Source organism: Saccopteryx bilineata, chromosome 2 (assembly GCF_036850765.1).
Source record: "Saccopteryx bilineata isolate mSacBil1 chromosome 2, mSacBil1_pri_phased_curated, whole genome shotgun sequence".
Lineage (NCBI taxonomy): Eukaryota > Metazoa > Chordata > Mammalia > Chiroptera > Emballonuridae > Saccopteryx > Saccopteryx bilineata.
In genome coordinates this window covers 160,403,580-160,425,362 of record NC_089491.1, presented here as the reverse complement: position 1 = coordinate 160,425,362, position 21,783 = coordinate 160,403,580, and the positions used below count along the sequence as shown (strand labels likewise).

At 36.3% G+C, this 21,783-nt stretch overlaps 1 pseudogene; it reads right to left on the bottom strand.

Annotated features, from left to right (window-relative positions):
• Window positions 1-269: 269 nt before the first annotated feature.
• LOC136322365 (histone H3.3A-like) overlaps window positions 270-21,783 on the bottom strand; it is a 30,852-nt pseudogene continuing 9,338 nt past the window's right edge.

Sequence of the window (21,783 nt, the reverse complement as noted above, 5' to 3'; positions counted from 1 at the left end):
AAGATGTGATGTCAAATAGTTTACCTGTGCTCTCTCTTCTTTTTTACTCTAACCCTGTGATATGAACTTCCCTCTTATTAACGCTTCTGCTGCATCCCAGAGATTTTGATGTCATGTTGTCCTTTTCCTTTGTCTCTATATATCTTTTGATCTCTGCTATTATTACTTCTTTGACCCAGTGATTTTTTAGAAGTATGTTGTTTAATTTATATATATATATATATATATATATATATATATATATATATATATTTTAGTTGCCATCAATAAGAAATTTACTTGTTTTAAAAAAATCCAAATGCTGGCATTGTCCAGAAAAATTTAACAGGTTTATTTATATTGTTATAAAGTTGAACTGCTGAAACTTGTTCACTGAAACATTTTGACTTGCATTAATACTTTATGTCCCCACATTTATATTAAAAAAATTCACACATAAATGAAAATGGAAAAACCGCCAATACCTGATTTCTGTCCCCTATTTTCAACTTGCAATCATATACTTAGGTACCTTTTGACCCCATGGAAAAAAAATATCTAATGTTCAGAACTACCAATAACAGGAAGAAGAGAAATTTTTTTTAAAGAATGAAATGTTTCCCATCATAGTGGATTCTTAAGCACGTTCTCCATGTATGCGGCATGCTAGCTGGATGTCTTTTGGCATAATTGTTACACGTTTGGCATGGATAGCACACAGGTTGGTGTCTTCAAAAAGGCCAACCAGATAGGCCTCACTTGCCTCCTGCAAAGCACCAATAGCTGCACTCTGGAAGCGCAGATCTGTTTTGAAGTCCTGAGCAATTTCTCACACCAGGCGCTGGAAGGGAAGTTTGCAAATCAGAAGTTCAGTGGACTTCTGATAACGTCTAATTTCACGAAGTGCCACAGTACCAGGCCTGTAACGATGAGGTTTCTTCACCCCTCCAGTAGAGGGCGCACTCTTGCGAGCAGCCAGTTGCTTCCTCGGTGCTTTACCATCGGTCGATTTGCCGGCAGTCTGCTTGGTACGAGCCACGGTATAGAGACCTCTTTACTTACCCCACTTCTCCTTCGGCTGGAGCTCGAGGAGCTAGAGGCGGCACTGGCGTTAGAGAGCGACGGCGGCGCGGCGGCGGCTGCGAACACAATTGATTTCTATATTTTTGTGGGTGTGTTTACTTATATTTTGCAGTTGAATTCTAATTTCAAAGCCTCATGGTCAGAGAATATGCTTGGTATAATTTCAATCTTCCTGAATTTGTTGATGTTAGTTTTGTGGCCAACATATGGTCTATGGTCATTTTGAGAATGTTCCATGTATACTGGAGAAAAGTGTATATACTCTGTGATTCTGGAATGAAATGTCCTGTAGATATTTATAATGTTCATTTGTTCTAGTGTTTCATTTAATGCTGATATTTCTTTATTGATTTTCTGTTTGGATGAACTATCTAGAAACGTCAATGGTGTATTGAGATCTCCAAGTATGATTGTGTTTTTGCCTGTTTCTATTTTTAGATCAATTAGTAGATGTCTTATATATTTTGATGATCCTTAGTTTGGTGCATATATGTTAAGAAGTGTTATGTCTTCTTGATACAGTGTCCCCTTTATCATTATGAAATGACCATCTTTGCCTCTGGTTACTTTTATTGTCTTGTAATCAGCATTATCAGATATGAGAATGGCTACACCTGCTTTTCTTTGGATAGTATTTGCTTGGAGAATTATTTTCCAACTTTTCACTTTGAATCTATTTTTGTCCTTGTAAGCTAGATGTGTCTCTTAAAGGCAGCATATGGTTAGGTTTTGCTTTTTGATCCAATCTGCTACTCTGTGTCTCTTTATTAGTGAGTTCAATCCAGTTACATTTAATGTAATTATTGACCCTTGAGGATTTTTTTTCTTGTTTGTATTTTTCTGAAGTTGGAAACGGTGAGGTGAGGATTTTTTATAGTCATTTTATATATTGCTTTCTGATAGCTCTGTGTTTTGTTCGGTTCTTCTCTTTTGTTTTTCTGTCAGTTGCTTTTGTTTTCCTTCTTATGTTTTTTTTTTTTTTTTTTTTTTTTTTTTTTTTTTTTTAAGCTATGTGTTTCAGTAGTGGGATTTTTGAGTGTGGTTATCATTAGGTGATTAAAAGAAAAAGTATCATATTTATAAGAGTCCATTATCTCATGAGTGCTGCTGCACTCCATTCTCCTTTGCTACTGTTCATCTTTGTCTTTTTCCCTTTTATGTTATTGTTGTCACAGATTAATCTTATTTTCATTGTGATCTTGTTGGAGCTTTTACTTGTAGTTTTGTTTTGTTCTTTGTATCTGGTTGGATAACCCCCTTTAGTATTTCCCACAGTGGGGGATTTCTGGTGATAAATTCCCTCAGCTTCTTTATGTCTGTAAAAGTTTTTATTTCTCCTTCATATTTAAAGGATAGCTTTGATGGATATAGTATTCTTGGCTGGTAATTCCTTTATTTCAGTACTTTAAATGTTGGAGTCCACTCTCTTCTGGCTTATAGAGTTTCTGCTGAGAAGTCTGATCATAACCTAATGTGTCTTTCTTTATATGTTACATACTTCTTTTCTCTAGCTGCCTTGAGGATTATTTGTCATTGATTTGTGATAATTTCATTATGATGTGCCTTGGAGTAGGTCTGTTTGAGTTAAGGGAACTTGGTGTTCTGTTTGTTTCTTGGATTCAAGGCTCTAACTCTTTCCATAGGCTTGGGAATTTCTCATTGATTATTTGTTTAAATATTTTCCATTCCGTTTTTCCTCTTTTCTTCTTCTTATATACCCATTATTCTTATATTGGTCTTTTGAATGGAGTCAGACAATTCTTGTAGGGCTTTCTCTTTTTTTTTTTTGAATTCATAAATGTCTCTCCTCTTCTCTCTGTAGTATCCCTCGTTGCCTGTCTCAATGTCACTGATTCTCTACTCTATCTGGTTTCTGTTCCATTAGCTAAGCTTGTTGTCTCATTTTTCCATTCATGTATTGAGTTCTTCACCTCAGTTTGGTTGTTTTTTATAGTTTCAGTTTCTTTGGTGAAGTACTATTTTTATTCATTAATTTGTTTTTAATGTCTTTTTTTTTTTAAATTTTTTATTTATTCCTTTTTAGAGAGGACAGAGAGAGAGAGAGAGAGAGAAGGGGGGAGGAGCTGGAAGCATCAACTCCCATATGTGCCTTGACCAGGCAAGCCCAGGGTTTCGAACCGGCGACCTCAGCATTTCCAGGTCGACATTTTATCCACTGCGCCACCACAGGTCAGGCTCATTAATTTGCTTTTTGATCTTACTAAGTTGCCTGTCAGTGTTTTCTTGAATCTCACTGAGTGTTTTTAGAACTTCAATTTTGAATTCTCTGTCATTTAGCTCCAAGATTTCCATGTAATTGACTTTTTTTCCTGGCGATTTTTCATTATCTATCTGAGCTATGTCTCTGTCATGTGTATCCATGATATTTTATGTATTCTTCCTTGATGGCATTTGAGAGTGGTATTGTTAATAATACTAACAAGAGATAATTAAAAAATAAAAATTGAAAAAATACAGTGAAAAAATAAAAATTCTATAAATAATAAGCAAAACATAAACTTCAGAGAACAAGGAGCAGAAACTGAGAAAAAATAAAAAAAGTGAAATCAAAAATTAAAAAAACATGAAAAGGTATGAGTAAAAAAGTAATAATTTGAAGAAAAATGAAGTTCGTATTAGAGGGAATAAAAGAAGAAAGGGAAGAGAGAAAAAAAGAAGTAAAAGAGAAAGTATCAGAAATAAAACCTTTGCAAAAATAAGAATAAAATATTTAACAACTAAATATAATGAAGTTCAAATGGGAAAAAGAGAAAGAAAAAAAAGGAAGGAAGAAAAAACGAGATAAAGCAAAAAATATATACTTTTTTTTCAGTTTTGAGAGGTTATTTTTTCCTTTTGCTGGCAGGTGGCACTGTAATACAAGTTTTGCCTATGTGAGATCCTTGGGTGGAGCTCTGTTGAGGTGTTGTGGCAGTCCCATTGGTGGATGGGGCTTGTTGTTAGGGCTTTGCAATTTTATAGCTCTACCTATGGTATCTCAGGTATCTGGCTGCCTCTTCCCAGTCCCATAGACCAGCGGATCTAACTTGGAGCATCTCCATTTCTCACAGGAGAGAGTACCCCGGAGAATCAGCCCTAGGGGATTGGCGACTGCCACTCTTCACACAGCGCACATCAAGGGGAGCAATGCAGGACCTAGGACGCTGGGGATCCGCTTCCTAGTCCTCCTTCTGATACCACTCAAAGTGCAGCCTGCTGTGGTCAGGGCAGGGGCTGTGCACCCTGCAGATTGCACCCGAGCTGGGTGCCCTAAACTCCACCAGCTCTGCTGGTGCAGATTAAGTGTGCTTTGGAGCAGCTGCAGGCCAAACTCCATGAGCTGAATGTGGGCAGATTGCTGCTCACTTATTTCAAATGCCTCTTTTCTCATCCCCATCCCAGCCATATCCTATTTGTGGTTTCCCTTTAGTTTTGGCAGGTGTCCACACTTGATATACTTCTTACAACATATAGTAGTTTGTTTTGTTTTGTTGAAAACTCCAATAATGCACTGTTTCTTTCTGTAGGGGATTTATTTTCTATATCTCACATCACTCTCATGAGCTCCTGCCTCGGCTTTGAGGATATGGGTAGCCTTGCCCTGAGAGACAAGCATCTTGGGCATCTCCATCGGTTTCTTTTAGGGCCACTAGAAAACTTACAATCTGTCCCACGAGTTCAGGTCTATTAACACTTTTTTTCTTCACCTTCCATTACAGGTTCATTCAGCCTGCCTTTGAGTTGAGGATTCTTTCAGAGAACATCAGGCACCTGTTCTTTCTTCACTTGTAAACTCAGAAACACGTGACAAGTATTTTCCCAAGAAACTGCCATTTTCCCCTGCAAGTTTCCGCAGCTCAGCTGCATGTGTTCTGTGGCAGACAATTTCTTGGGGTGTCCCTCACATTTTTAGGTGTAGAGGAAGGACCCTCCTCCTCTTCCCTCATTGTGAGCAGAAGGAGGGAAAATGCTAAAGAAACTTCTATCTCTCACGACTCTCTAGACCTTTCTGTACATCACCTGGAGACTGTGAATGGCTCCTGATAATGACTAGCTTGGCCACCTCTCAGTAAGTGCTAGGGGATGTGTGATGAGCTCCTCTCTGCATGAGGCAGAGCTGCACTTTTTTTTTTTCAGTTTTAATTTACTTTCCTTAATCATGTTTATTAATTTCTTTTTTTGCAATTAGAATTTTAGATTGAACTTATTAGCTTAATTTTTTTATGAGTTCTGTATTTTTATTTATTTATTTTTTAAAATAATTTTTTTTTTAATGGGGCGACATCAATAAATCAGGATACATATATTCAAAGGTAACAAGTCCAGGTTATCTTGTCGTTCAATTATGTTGCATACCCATCACCCAAAGTCAGATTGTCCTCTGTTACCTTCTATCTAGTTTTCTTTGTGCACCTCCCCCTCCCCCTTTCCCTCTCCCTTTCCCCCCTCCCCCTGTAACCATCACACTCTTATCAATATCTCTTAGTTTCACTTTTATGTCCCACCTACGTGTGGAATAATGCAGTTCCTGTTTTTTTCTGATTTACTTATTTCACTTCGTATAATGTTATCAAGATCCCACCATTTTGCTGTAAATGATCCGATGTCATCATTTCTTATGGCTGAGTAGTATTCCATAGTGTATATGTGCCACATCTTCTTTATCCAGTCATCTATTGATGGGCTTTTTGGTTGTTTCCATGTCCTGGTCACTGTGAACAATGTTGCAATGAACATGGGGCTGCATGTGTCTTTACGTATCAATGTTTCTGAGTTTTGGGGTTATATACCCAGTAGAGGGATTGCTGGGTCATAAGGTAGTTCTATTTTCAGTTTTTTGAGGAACCACCATACTTTCTTCCATAATGGTTGTACTACTTTACATTCCCACCAACAGTGGATGAGGGTTCCTTTTTCTCCACAGCCTCTCCAACATTTGCTATTACCTGTCTTGTTAATAATAGCTAATCTAACAGGTGTGAGGTGGTATCTCATTGCAGTTTTGATTTGCATTTCTCTAATAACTAAAGAAGATGAGCATCTTTTCATATATCTGTTGGCCATTTGTATTTCTTCCTGGGAGAAGTGTCTGTTCATATCCTCTTCCCATTTTTTTATTGGATTGTTTGTTTGTTGTTGAGTTTTATGAGTTCTTTGTATATTTTGGATATTAGGCCCTTATCTGAGCTGTTGTTTGAAAATATCATTTCCCATTTAGCTGGCTTTCTGTTTATTTTGTTATCAGTTTCTCTTGCTGAGCAAAAACTTCTTAGTCTGATGTAGTCCCATTCATTAATTTTTGCCTTCACTTCTCTTGCCTTTGGAGTCAAATTCATAAAATGCTCTTTAAAACCCAGGTCCATGAGTTTAGTACTTATGTCTTCTTCTATGTACTTAATTGTTTCAGGTTTTATCTTATGTTTAGATCTTTGATCCATTTTGAGTTAATTTTAGTACAGGGGGACAAACTGTAGTCCAGTTTCATTCTTCTGCATGTGGCTTTCCAGTTTTCTCAGCACCATTTATTGAAGAGGCTTTCTTTTCTCCATTGTGTGTTGTTGGCCCCTTTATCATAAATTATTTGACTATATATGTGGTTTTATTTCTGGACTTTCTATTCTGTTCCATTGGTCTGAGTGTCTATTTTTCTGTCAATACCATGCTGTTTTGATTGTCGTGGCCCTATAATATAGTTTGAAGTCAGGTATTGTAATGCCTCCAGCTTCATTCTTTGTCTTTAGGATTGCTTTGGCTATTTGGGGTTTTTTATAGTTCCATATAAATCTGATGATTTTTTGCAGAGCTGCACTTTTTACCCTTGGTTCTGAATTTTGCAATCTCAGTCAATCCCTCTCAGTGCAGACAATGCGAATCATCCCATTCAATGCCCAGTAACAAGAATGCTGTGTGAACTGAGCAGCAATTGCTGTGTAATGTCAGCTTTTGCTGCCCAGAGCCTTTTTTAGTTATTCCATATCTGGGTGTATTTTAGATTTTCAAATCTGAGGCCATGACATGTTCCTAGTTCTTGATAAATGTAATGGAGTAGGCTGCCTTGTATTATTATTATTTTTTCATGCTTCAAATTTATCTGTCACATTGTCCTAAGCTCATTTTAAGTGACTCACTGAATTCTTAAAATTTCTTATATTTATGTTAATCAAGTAAATATATTTTAAGTCCTCAGTATTGTTTAAATAGGTCACTCAATATGTATTTATTTATTTGTCATATGAGTTTTTCCTGTGTAAATGTTTCTTCATCTAACATGGCAACTTTTCACGAGCACTGCTTTGGCATTTTCTATGTTAAAGAGGAAAGAGATTGGAATTTGGGTAACAAATTCAAATGCTGCTTGACCACTCACTAGATGTGAGATTTGGGGAAAATGTCTTAACTTATTTCAGCATCAGTTTCCCTAGGGTAAATAACAATAGCTCTTTGGCTTGTTTGTAAAAATAAAGTGTTGTAATTAATATAAATTTTTTAGAATTTAGTAGCAGGTGCTAAATACATTAGCACCTTTCATTCACCCTTCAATGACTCTTCCCTAAAGATTTTCTACTCTAAGTATCTTCTTGAAATTTGTGGGTTTTTTTGTTTTCAGAGACAGAGAGAGAGTCAGATAGAGGGATAGACAGGGACAGACAGACAGGAACGGAGAGAGATGAGAAGCATCAATCATCAGTTTTTCGTTGCAAGACCTTAGTTGTTCATTGATTGCTTTCTCATATGTGCCTTGACCGTGGGCCTTCAGCAGACCAAGTAACCCCTTGCTTGAGCCAGTGACCTTGAGTCCAAGCTGGTGAGCTTTTTGCTCAAACCAGATGAGCCCGCGCTCAAGCGGGCTCGGGGTCTCAAACCTGGGTCCTCTGCATCCCAGTCGACGCTCTATCCACTGCACCACCGCCTGGTCAGGCTTCTTGAAATTTGTAATGGTGATTTCTTACTTTCAGGATAATTAATCTTTCAGAATCTGTATCACAAAACCTTACAAATTAATTATTTTAGCCACCTTTCACTTGTATTATAATATATACTGAGAGTTCTTAAAGAACTATAAAAAATATATGTACTTGCCAGAGGCGGTATTGTTGCTTTTCCTAATTCCTTCTGAATTCTATTATGTAATTAATCTGAGGTTGGTGCTCTGTCAACCTTAATAATCCTGAAGACCTTATTACACTCTCCAGTGGAGAGATAAATATTAAGTGAGCACCTGAGGGAATTAGATTCTACTGTCATCATTACTAGCCAATGTTTTTATAAACCATTTCAACCCTTTGTGTATATGAGAAATTGTATATTATACTGAGAATGACTAGAACTGTTGTGTTTGCTAACTCATTTTTTATAACTGGGGGCAGAGTGGAGGAGGAGAGCTACTGAGGATTCTAATAAGGAAGAAGAAAATTAAACTGCATCTGTGTAGGTAAAACCAAGTCTATTTTCATTATTAAAGCTGTTTGTCATTGTGATAACCACCGGTTGTTGTCTCAGGGAAGTAGTGTACATGCTGTGGTTCTAGAAAACATCTTCTCAATTTTGCCCTGCTGCTTTGGACTTGATTGCCAGGATGGTAGTGTGATTGGATACCTGAGTAATAATAAATTTTGGCATGCAGAATTAATAGTAAAGGAAAAGGTTGAGGAATATAATGGTGGTGGCTTAAGTCCATGTTAAATTTATGCAAAAATACGGTTATCTAAATGATGAACAGATGCAGCTGTGTATGTTCATGATTTTTGTTAAATATCCTGCAAATGATTCTGGCTGGTTATATAGGAAAATTGCATCAAAAATGAAGTGTGTACATGAGTAAAATATTAATGACTGATTTCCTTTCAATGGGCAATAGATAAGGCAGCTGTTTTTAGCCTCCAGTTGTGGAAACATAACAATTTTTCGGGGGGGAGGGTAGAAGCAGGCTTCCCATTTTATTTCAGTCCATCTCCTATTTATTTATTTTTTTCCATTCCTCGGTTTTCTGATACCTCTTTGTTTCAGGAGCATATCTAACATCTCCAGTCTTTCCTCAGTAATAGGAGTCAGCACTTGTAAATTTTATTTAGACTTCTGGGTCTAAATAAATGTGGGTCATTCATGAGTGATGGACACCCTGAAGAGACGCTTAGAAAGGTTTCAGTGCTTGAAACACCGTCTCTGATGGGAGGCAGTATGTCTTTGTCTCCTGAGTCACAGATGCCATGAGTCCAAGAATGGAATGGGAAAATTAGAAAAGGCCTCATTTTTCTTCCTTTTTTATCTTATTTTTATTAATTTTAATGTAGTGACTTTGATAAATCAGGGTACATGTTCAGAGAAAAAAATCTCCAGATTATTTTGACATTTGATTATGTTGCATGCCCCTCACCCAAAGTCAAATTGTCTTCCATCTCCTTCTATCTGGTTTTCTTTGTGCCCCTCCCCTCCCCCACCCACTCTCTCTCCTTCCTCGCCCCCTCCCCACCTCCTACCCCACCCTCCATTACCATCACATTCTTGTCCATGTCTCTGAGTCTCATTTTTATGTCCCATCTATGTATGGATTTATATAGTTCTTAGTTTTTTCTGATTTACTTATTTCACTCCACATAATGTTATCAAGATCCATCCATGTTATTGTAAATGATCCAATGTCATTCCATAGTATATAAGTACCAAAGTTTTTTTTTAAAGACTTTATTCAATTTCTCAGAAAGGAGAGAGAATGACAGAGAGAGAGAGAGAGAGAGAGAGAGAGAGAGAGAGAGAGAAGGGGGAGCAGCAGGAAGCATCAACTCTCATATGTGCCTTGACCAGGTAAGCCCAGGGTTTTGAACCGGCGACTTCAGTGTTCCAGGTTGATACTTTATCCCACTGTGCCACCACAGGTCAGTCAGTACCAAAGTTTTTTAATCCACTCATCCACTGACGGACACTTGGGCTGTTACCAGATCTTCGCTATTGTGAACAATGCTGCCATAAACATGGGGGTGCATTTCTCCTTTTGGAGCAGTTCTATGGTGTTCTTAGGGTATATTCTTAAAAGTGGGATAGCAGGGTCAAAAAGAGGAAAGGCCTCATTTTTCATAAATGGAAAGGTTGGCCAAATATGTGTGATAATGACTAAATCAAAACCAGCATTCTGAGGGATGAATAAAGGCATATAGGTAGTAGGACAGAATGGATGCAGGCAAAAAGCTAAAAATGTACAGAGGTAGTAAGTCAAGCTCATGAAGCAGAAGTGGCTTCCAATGAACGGAAAACACAAATGGGGCAAAAGAGAAGAGAGGAAAGTAAATTGCTAATTACAACAGTAGCATAGACATATGTAGTGAGATACTACACAAAAAATTTTTCCGTACACAATCTCATTCAATTTTCACAATTGTGCAAATATAGGATTCTTCCAAATCTTGCAGATGTGGGAAACTAGAGTAAAGGAAGATTTAAAAACTCATCAATCATAGAGCTTATTGAATCCAACACTTTGGCCCCAGAATCCATACTCTTAAGGACTGTTACTACAATATATTGACTTTGATAACACCTGTAGTAGTGAAGGGGAGGTAACTGATTCATAATAATAGTAGAAATGGAGGATGGAGAGCAACTACTTTCACTAAAATTAGTTCTATTTCATAGGGTTTTTTAAATCCTTAAACTATAATTCAAACAATAAAACTTCTTCTTTTCTCCTGTGGGACCTGACTGTACTCTTGAGGTCTCCAGAATCCTACCCTTTGGAGTATTAAAAATAATACGGGAATCGGTCTCAAAAATAATAATTGTGATGTGAAGATGTGTGCATAAGTGGTCTAGGCAGAGACATCAACAAGTAAGTATAGGCCCTGGCCGGTTGGCTCAGCGGTAGAGCGTCGGCCTGGTGTGCGGGGGACCCGGGTTCGATTCCCGGCCAGGGCACATAGGAGAAGCGCCCATTTGCTTCTCCACCCCCCCCTTCCTCTTTGTCTCTCTCTTCCCTTCCTGCAGCCAAGGCTCCATTGGAGCAAAGATGGCCCGGGCACTGGGGATGGCTCCTTGGCCTCTGCCCCAGGTGCTAGAGTGGCTCTGGTCGTGGCAGAGCGACGCCCCGGAGGGGCAGAGCATCGCCCCCTGGTGGGCAGAGCGTCGCCCCTGGTGGGCGTGCCGGGTGGATCCCGGTCGGGCGCATGCGGGAGTCTGTCTGACTGTCTCTCCCCGTTTCCAGCTTCAGAAAAATACAACCCCCCCCCAAAAAAAAACAAGTAAGTATAAATGCCCTGAGGTAGAAATGAGTCTGGAATGTTCTAGTCTCAGAAAGAAGACCACTTTAGCCCTCTTCTAACAGAGTTTCTTTCTGTGCTATTTTGGAACCCCTAGAACTTAGAACTGTAGAGCAAATGATACAAAGCAGGGAGCAATAAACTACTCATAGAATGAAAACTGAACAATATTTGGGTGCTGAGTATTGACAAATGGAAGTGAAAGGTTACAAAATGGCAAAAGAAGAGGAATGATAGAGCTGTGATTACAATCCATATTTCTATCACTTTAAAACCCCATGCTGTTACCATTGTAGAGGACCATCTCTCTAAAGCAGGGGTCCCCAAACTACGGCCCGCGGGCCACATGCGGCCCCCTGAGGTCATTTATCCTGCCCCCGCTGCACTTCTGGAAGGGGCACCTCTTTCATTGATGGTCAGTGAGAGGAGCATAGTTCCCATTGAAATACTGGTCAGTTTGTTGATTTGAATTTATTTGTTCTTTATTTTAAATATTGTATTTGTTCCCGTTTTGTTTTTTTACTTTAAAATAAGATATGTGCAGTGTGCATAGGGATTTGTTCATAGTTTTTTTTATAGTATGGCCCTCCAACAGTCTGAGGGACAGTGAACTGGCCCCCTGTGTAAAAAGTTTGGGGACCCCTGCTCTAAAGGCTACACTAAATTTAAAATGAGAAAATTTCTTTAGTTCACACATTTGTTTTTGATTAGCCCTGCATCTGTATTTATGTGTTGTTGTACCCACTAGCCTCCAGCTGTTTACTTGGCCTCAGAGACTTATGTTTTCCCAAATAAACATACTGCTCATTAAAAAAGATATTTCTATCTTTTCTTGAATGGGGAATAATGCCAATATTTGACAACGTCATTTTATCAGGCTGTTCTTTTATGTAAAGTTATTAGGATCATTTATTTCTAAATATATTCTGGATTGGGAGTTAAGTAAAAATCAAATGATTGCCAAATTGGCTACAGATACATTGTAATAACTTCACAGTTTTCATTACCAGCTCTGCAGACATGCTCTTTAGCTAACTCAAATTTTATATTAGATAATAATTCATCTTAAATATGAACTGTAATTATAGCTACAGGGTGGAGCAAAAGTAGGTTTACAGTTGTGTATGGAAAATAATACAATAATGAATAATAAGAATAAACTCTGTGTTTCACATACTTGTACCTGTAAACCTACTTTGCTCCACTCTATAATTATGCCCTCTTGAATATTATGATAAATTCACTGAAAATTTATAAATAAAATATTTGACATCCACTTTGTTTCCTATTTTGATGCTTCTCAATTTCTTCCCTAATCTAGTCATGTGGATCTATTTCTTTGTTATATGGTGTACTATCCATGCAGTGTCCTGAATTCTGCTTCTGGATCTGCTACTTGTGTCATTAAAGCTGTCAATTGTTTGTACAAAATGTGGTTTAAAAGTTTAACTTTTATTCACTCTTATTTTTCTGTGTAATCGATTAACACTTGTCCTAATTCTATGAGAACTTCGCAGTATAAACCTGAGTTATAGGTACCAGGGTGTACTGAGAATTCTCCCTCCCTTCGGATGTTGAGTTATCAACCTGAAACCAACTTTCTTGGTTTCAGTAAATAGTTGTATTAGTTGGCCTTGGCTGGTTGGCTCAGTGGTAGAGTGTCAGCCCGGTATCTGGAAGTCCTGGGTTCGATTGCTGGTCAGGGCACACAGGAGAAACAACCATCTGCTTCTCCACCATTCCTCATACCCCTTCTCTTTCTGTTTCTCCCCCTCTGGCAGCTATGGCTCATTCAATCAAGCAAGTTGACCCTGGGCACTAAGGATGGCATCATGGCCTCGCCTCAGGCACTAAAATAGCTTGGTTGCTGAGCAACAGAGCAATGGCCTCAGATGGGCAAAACATTGCCCCACAGGGGGCTTGCTGGGTGGATCCCGGTCCAGGTGCATGCGGGAGTCTGTCTCTCTGCCTCCTCGCTGCTCACTTAAATAATAATAATAATAAATAAAATAGTTGTATTAGTTTTCAGGGACTGAAATAAAATTACACAGACTTGGCAGTGTAAAATACAGAAATTTATTTTCTCACAGTTCTTGGTGTTAAAAGCCCAAGATTAAGTTTCAGCAGGTTTGATTTTATCTGAAGTCTCTTTCCTTGTCTTGTAGATGGCCACCTTCTCATTTTATCCTCACTTGGTCATCCCTCTGTCAGAATTGTTTGTGTCTTAATCTTATCTTCTTATAAGGATACCAGTCATACTGGATCGAGGCCCACCCATATTATTTCACTTTATCTTAAGTCTTTAAATCTTTATCTCCAAATATAATCAGATTCTGGGGTACTGGGGGGTTAGGGCTTCAAATTATTAATTTTGAGGGGACATAATTCAGTCCATAACAAATTATTTTCTCATGACATATCACTTAGAAGATTCTTGATGACCCTGATATACTAAGTATTCAAACATATCCAGGATACCTCAGATTCAAACACGGGCATCTGCTATAAGCAGATAACTCTGGTGGCTCCCTGGCTAGATAAAGTGAGGATTGAAGTGAGAAAATCGGTGAGTAGATAGTTTTGCTACTCCAAAGGACAAACATGTTGTTTTCAAGAAGCCATTATACACTGTGTTTGTGTATAAAATTTTACGTTTACACCCAATGTAAAAAGTTGGCCTCACAATCCCATTATATACATGAAAACAATCAAGGCTCAGAAGAGGTACTTAATATGTATAATGGCAAGATAATAGGCCATGGAGTTGTTTTTAAAATCCAGATTTCTATAATTTTAAAATCCTTACACTGTTGCCATTGCATAGGACCATCTCTCTAAAGGTGACAATTTTTACCAAGCTCATGAGAAAATTATTAAATGAAACTCTAAAGTGTTCTTTTTTTTCATATTTGTGGACAATAACTCAGTGCTTTTGTTAAACTCATGGAGGTGACTCAACTGAGAAATTCAGCTCAAGTAGCTGAAAGCAAAAGAGGTCATAAAATCTAAAATCTCACCAACGGAGCAGCAGTTTAGACTGCCTGTGCTGACTACTGATGATAACAGTAGAGTGCTCATACATCTTAAGCTCTACTAATTTAGAACCATTCTACTTAAATATAATGTATATCATAAACAACATTTTTGTCCATTTGTCTGTAAATCACATCTGGCAAAAAGCCAGATGGTTTTACCCAAGTATGGAAAGCACTTTTGTAATGATTTGGCTTACAAAACACGTAGAGATCTATGACAGAAGTCTCAAGGGATGAGACAGTTGTCCCATATGTAAAAGAAATTAACTAAAGGCTGTGACTGCCTGTAATACTTATCACAATGCCATAAATAACTGATGATTATTTTAACTAGAATTCCTAGATCATTAGTCACTATGACATATTTTCAGAAATACTGATGTTGGTGACTCAAAAAAAGAATTTAAATTGCTTCTTATTTAGGCAGAGATATTTGTAAAAATAGTTACCAATTCTAATTGGGTTGGGAGGCTAGAATTTTTAAATAACATAATATGTTAATTCAGTTTTTATATTTCATGTTGTATTTATAACCAAGTATCTTGTACCAACACAAAAACAATTTTGATACTGGGGAGGGGCTGATTAAGACTGAAAGCAGAAAAGATGATTCTTTCTATGAAATAAAAAATAATGGAACAAAAATTATTTGCAAATAAGTAAATTATTCCATAACAAAAATTATTGTAGAACAACAAAATATCCTATATATTCAGTGTGCAATCTTGAATTAAGATGCTTTAACCTCATAATATTTACATCTTAAGTTTTTCTTTAATTTAAAGCTTAACATGAAAGCTTAAATTGAGTTGACTCCACAAAAGTACAAGACTAGGAAAATAAAAGTTATTTTTGATTTGTGGATACGTCATAATTATAATATTTATAATTATAGAAATTTAGTAATATATTATGTAATATTTAACTAGATTGATTGAACTGTATATGTAGAAACAATTATTTCTTATCTTTCCAAAAGTGGTTTGTACATTTATCTATTTTGGTCATGAGAGGCCACTCACTTTTGATATTGTATGTGATAATGAAATAAATTACTGATAAAAGGAGTCATTACACAGCCCAAGTTCATAGAGAAAAAGAGAATAAAAAACACAGAAAAGCTATATAAATTATATAATTATATATTTTTTCATGTTCAAAAAATATACATGAGTAAAAAATATGATGGAAAAAGTGAAATTGTTATATGTCCCTGAAGTTTATTATAATTTTGTATTGGGCACTGAGTATAGCACACATATTAGCAACCCTGCAACTACAATGAAACAGGCCTTTAGAATAAACAAATGATTTAATTAAAGAAAAGTAAAAGTGTGATTCTTGAGCAAGTCCTCTTTTCCATAAGCTATGCTCCTTCACAAGTCACACAGAAAAGATTATATATATCATATTTACACATGTATATACACTTAAAAAAGATTTTAAGAGAAAAATGAATTGCCAACTACTCTTTGAATGATGTTTTGTTAGACAATCTTATGATGAAAAAATTGTAATACTTGGGTACATGTCTAAATTACCAAAGAAAAAACATTTCAGACAAGTAAATTTTTTCCCTTCCAGGAAATATAATTGATATGTATTATTTGAGTAAAATTAAAATTTAATGACATTAAATAGAGGGTAATTCTTGAATATTCCACTAGATTTCTCCTGCTGAAGATATTAGTGAACATTGGGTATGCAGTAGCAATATTCATGTGTATTGACCGGTCTGAAGCAAACAAGAAAAAAACACACCAATGATTAAAAAGTCCTGCCATATTTGTGATCTTAACTAATTCTGACAACTTCACTGTGAGGGTGCCATGCTAGAAATTTTTATCCCTTTTGTAAATTTCAGTAAAACCTGAGTTTGAGAAATTATTTGCCAATGATTGATTACATGATTCTTTTGTGGAAAATTGGTACTATTATCTGCTCCTTATTCCTATCTGGAGATTTAGCTCAATCTCAAAAGTTTACTTTGAAATAATCTAATACATTGATTTGGTCCTTCTGTAAGATTGTACTTGGATTCTTTTTTCTTTTTCTCTTTTTTATTTTATTTTTTTACAGAGACAGAGAGAGAGTCAGAGAGAGGGATAGATAGGGACAGACAGACAGGAACGGAGAGAATGAGAAGCACCAATCATTAGTTTTTCATTGCGACACCTTAGTTGTTCATTGATTGCTTTCTCAGATGTGCCTTGACTGTGGGGCTACAGCAGACCGAGTAACCCCTTGCTGGAGCCAGCGACCTTGGGTCCAAGCTGGTGAGCTTTGCTCAAACCCGATGAGCCCGTGCTCAAGCTGGCGACCTTGGGGGTCTTAAAACTGGGTCCTCTGCATCCCAGTCCGACGCTCTATCCACTGAGCCACCTCCTGGTCAGGCTCTCTCTTTTTTTTTTTTTTTTAGATTGAAGGCTCTTTCCATTAAATGACACTCAGAAGTCATTTTACTGATGATCTAGCTGAACCACTCCATAATTGGTTGACTTGTAGCAAAACCATAGAATTAAAGATAAAGAACAAAATCATTGAGGACAAAGACGTGGCATTTAAAATTATAGCTTAAGTGATTTATATAATCTAGTTATTTTCTTAATAAATGAATTTTTTTTTTATAAATGAATTGTCTTTATTTTTTAAATAAATGAATTGTTGAATTGTTTTTGTGCTCAAATCTAAAACTGATGTTTCCAATGTGTGAACCCTTTTGAAAGTAATTTTACAAATTCTATTCAAACACATGAAGTTATTTGCTGCTCTAAACAGACCTGAGATTTGGCCACTGTTATTTGGTCACTAAAAGAAGTTCATCAAGGTTTAAATTTTATTCAGTTTTCATCATGGCAAAAACAAATAGGCCACAGTTGATAAAAACTTAGGTGGAATTTCATTTTAGATGACAGTTAAATGATAGCATATATGAGAAATGGAGAAATGTTTTAAAGCCAGGTTTTTTTCACTGTGCCTGTACTTATATTTAATTATAGCTAAGTTTTCTTACATGTTTTTGCTGTGGCATGGTGTGTCTTGTTATAAGCTTCTTCTATGTAAAATTTGTGACTAAATCGTTTTATAATATTGTACCCTCATAACTTAGCATTTTAGTTTTTTAAAAGTTGTGATGGTCTTATTAATGCTGCCCCCTCCCCAAATAAATTAATCAAACCTTAATTGCCAAGTTGCTTCCTAAGAAATGGAAGTTTTGAGATATTAATCTATTCATTTGCATTTTGCAACCAAATAGAAAGACTTCTCACTCCACTGTTTGGATTCACAATGTACTACGCATAAAAGGACAAGTAGTAGATTATGCAATGGAATACTACTCATTCATAAGAAATGATGACATACTGTCATTTACAACAACATGGATAGACCTTGAGAACATTATACTGAGTGAAATAAGTAAATCAGAAAAAGCTAAGGACTGTATGATTTCACACATAGGTGGGATATAAAACTGAGACTCATGGACATAGATAAAAGTGCAGCGATTACTAGGGGCAGAAGAACATGGGGGAGGGGATGGAAGAAGGGTGTAAAGAAGGATAAATATAAGGTGACAGAAAATGATTTGACTGTGGGTGATGGGTATACAACATAATCAAAAGTTCAAATGCTATAAAAATATTCACCTGGAACCTATTTACTCTTATTGATCAATGTCATTCTGTTAAAGTTAATTTTCTAAATAAAAAAAGAGGACTTTTAAAAAGTGTCATGATTTTTAGAGATATCAAATTTGCTTAAAAGTGGGAAATCTTAAGTTTATTTTAAAAATAAAGTATATTAAAAGTAAAAAACCCCACAAAAACCAAATTCTTAAATTCTGTAGAATAAAACCTGGAATATACAAATATTTAGAAAAAAGATTTCATAATTGAAATAATGGTAAGAGAATTGTCTTCCTCCTTCAAAAGGTCAAAATGAATTTCATTGTTTTAGTTTTGGAATTAACATAACAATATTACTCAATTCAATGTACACTTACTTTTATTCTACCAGTATTGATTCAACAGCTATAATGTTCCAGACATAGAGCTGGGAAATATGCAGGACAATTATCAGTTCTCATGAAACTTACATTCTAGCAGGGGATTCTAAACTTTGTAAGGAGCTGTGTTAGGGTTAATGGTGGGCCCCTGCCTTCAAGAAGTGTGCTCATTCTGTTCATTTCTTACAGTTCCAAGGGAGGTGAGAGTGATGTGGATAGAGCATTTGAGACTGGCATAATGGGGAATGGAGTAGTCAGGGGAATGATGATTCAAAGGTACCCAAATAAGTGATCCAGAAAGAGAGCTGTTGGTATTCATATCTCACAAATTTTTGATAAGTTCTCCCAATGAATGAAAATAAACTCAACAATCAAGATCCCTAAATATCAGATGTTGACTTGCTTTAATAAAACAAGGCTGCAAGTCCATTGATACTGTGTTTCCATAGGGTTGGACAAAACACCCTAGAGAACTCCATAATTTGGTAAATAGGGCCTCTTGTGGATTATTTATATGACACTTACTCACACTGAATTTCTACGACTCTGCTTTCTGAAGACTAGATAAGAGAATAGTTTATACCACCTTTAGAAATGCCACCTTTATCCTCATAACTGCTAAACACCTAGGCTCTTAGAAGTAAAGTGAAGCAGATCCTCTAAATGAGTATGCTAAGCAGAAATCTAAACTGGCCTCTAAACCTTTGATCTTCTGGTTTATATACCCTGATTAACCCCTTGAAAGAGTAAGGAGGTGGAGGGGAGCTGTGAGTATAATGGACAATCACTCTTGTAATTATGCTCTTTTGGACACTGAGTTCAAAACAAGGGAGATTATCCTGAGTGGGTCTTATCTAACTATATAAGTACTTAAAAGAGAAGAAAGCATCAGAGATGTTTTTCTGTTGGCTCTAAGCTTCCATGTTATTAGAGAAGGTGGTTATATGGCAAGAACTGGAGGTGGCCATCTAGAAGCTGAGAGCAATTCCTGATCAACAGCTAGCAAGACAATAAGGACCTCAAGCATATAGCCACAAGAAAAGGAATTCTTCCCATAGTCAATGAACTTGAAAGAGGACCCAGGCTCCAGATAAGAGCAACTGTGGCTGATGTCTTGATTTCTTTTAGATCCTGAATAGATGACCCAATCTATACCTGGACTCTTTATTCACAGAAACTTTGAGATAATAAATTTTTGTTGTTTAAGGATACCAAGTTTTTGGTGATCTATTATGTAGCAATAGACACCAATTGACTCAATGAATGGATCAATTTTTGTGACCTTGAGTAAGTTCCTTAATTTCCCTATGTTTCAGTTCCTTGAGTCGTAAAGTGGAGGAGGGGTAGTTTCACTTTTATGATTGGGATACAATTTATTCTTCCTAAAAACATATACTTAAAACTCAAAATAATACAAAAATTGATTGAGGAAAAAATAAATATAATCATAATCCTGGTACATTGTTACACAGAGATATATTATATATATAATATTTATATATATTTAATTCCAAACATTTAGTGAATATCTTCTGTGTACCTATCAGTGAGAGGAATTGCAAACATTACTTTTCTTTTTTGATGCATGTAAACTAAATTGTAGATGATGATGATCACAGTTATCACAAGAAGATTTATTATGTATGTTGTATCTTAACCATTTCCCCATGACCAGCTAAAGGTATTTATTGTTATGTTTATCATTGTTGCAAAGAACCAACCAATTCCTAACTGTAAGGGCCAGACTCTTATTATAGTATCTGCAGCTGGATTAATCAGTTACATAAACTGGCATTTATAAAAGATGGTCATTGTTAAATGTTCTTTCTCTCCATCCTGAACACAAGAAATTAGGATAAAATGGGACCAGAGAGAAAGCAAGCTGCTGGAATTGGAATGGGTCAGGTGGGTATCAGGACAGCTTCACATATGTATAAAAGGATATGGAATCTATATAAGATTGAGAACTTGGACATATATATCTGAATTATCATCCTTCTCTTTTGGGAGCTAGGGAAAAAGTGAGAAAAAGGCTGATCTCCTTCACTGAAGATTCACTTGCCTATTTACATAATATGTCATTACCTCTGAAGTAGCTATCACCACCCTGCATGCTAACAGTTATCCAGACATAGAACATTTTCATCACTGCAGAAAATTGTATTGAATAGCACCAATCAATAACAGGCCTGAAACATTATCCCCATGCAAGGACCATGACTAACTATAAACTAAATATAGCAAGTCACTCTGAATTACTCCTCCCCTCCTTCTGTTCAGTGATGCTGCCTGCTAATACCTGTGATGTTGCTATGAATTACCTCCTATATTGTATTGTTTATGAGTATTTCCTCAAAGTGGGTGATTTGGTCCCAGACTGCAAGCTGTTCATGGTTTTGTCACTGAATTGCTGGTAAAGGCTGAAGTTAGGATAATTTGCTTTCACTCACAAGTGCAACCAACTGAACTCGCAGAGCTTATAATAATGATGTATTGTTCTATCATTCCAATTTATCCCTTGCCCATTCTTTATGCCAAATCACATAAAGCATGGAAGATAGAGCTTCAATTTCCCCAATATTCCAAATTACTCTATCTCTAATCTACTGTACATTTTTAATTAAATGTTAAGGCAAATTATACCCTATTTCTAATTTCTGATTAGTTACATACTATTATCAATATATTATATCATATATAAATTTACCACTTCCCTTGAAGACTTGCTGTCACAACCTCCATTACAGTTTGGTCTATAAACTCTAGTTTTTAAGTCTCTCAATTTTTCTGTGAGTTATAAGTAGGGCAATGATATAATTTATTGTCTAAAACAACACTTTTGAAAGGATAAAGGACCATTATCAGTAACACCTGAATAATAACAGTTGGTTTTCAGACTCTCCCAAGAAAACTAGGATGTATGCTCACTCTAGCCATAACCCGTTGGGCCTTTTTAGGGCAAGCAGTCTGGTAAATATTTGTATACATCCATAAGATAAAGCAGCTTAATTATCTTTTTCTATATAAACCTTACAAATGTCCTAATATACCACTTTCTGGGCCTCTATTTCCTTCTTGAGACTATCTCATAGCTTTGCCAATAGTAAAAATTATAACTGTTACAGATCAGTTAACCTTACTTCCATGGGGGGACTTTAGTCTACATTATAGATTATTCTTTCCCCTGTTAATACTAAACAACCTGTAGTACATACTAGGTAAACCAATTGGAGTCTACTCTTATATGTTCTTCACTAGTACAATATTATTCTGATAGAGATGGATTTATTATTCTGTGGATCTTATTACCTGCTGTCATTACTTAGAAGAAAAGAGTTATTGCAGCTAATGTGATAAGTTGATAATGATAAAAACCAGTCTTTTTAAATTTTATGAATAGTCACTAGATCTGTTAGGAATAAAGCAATGACTA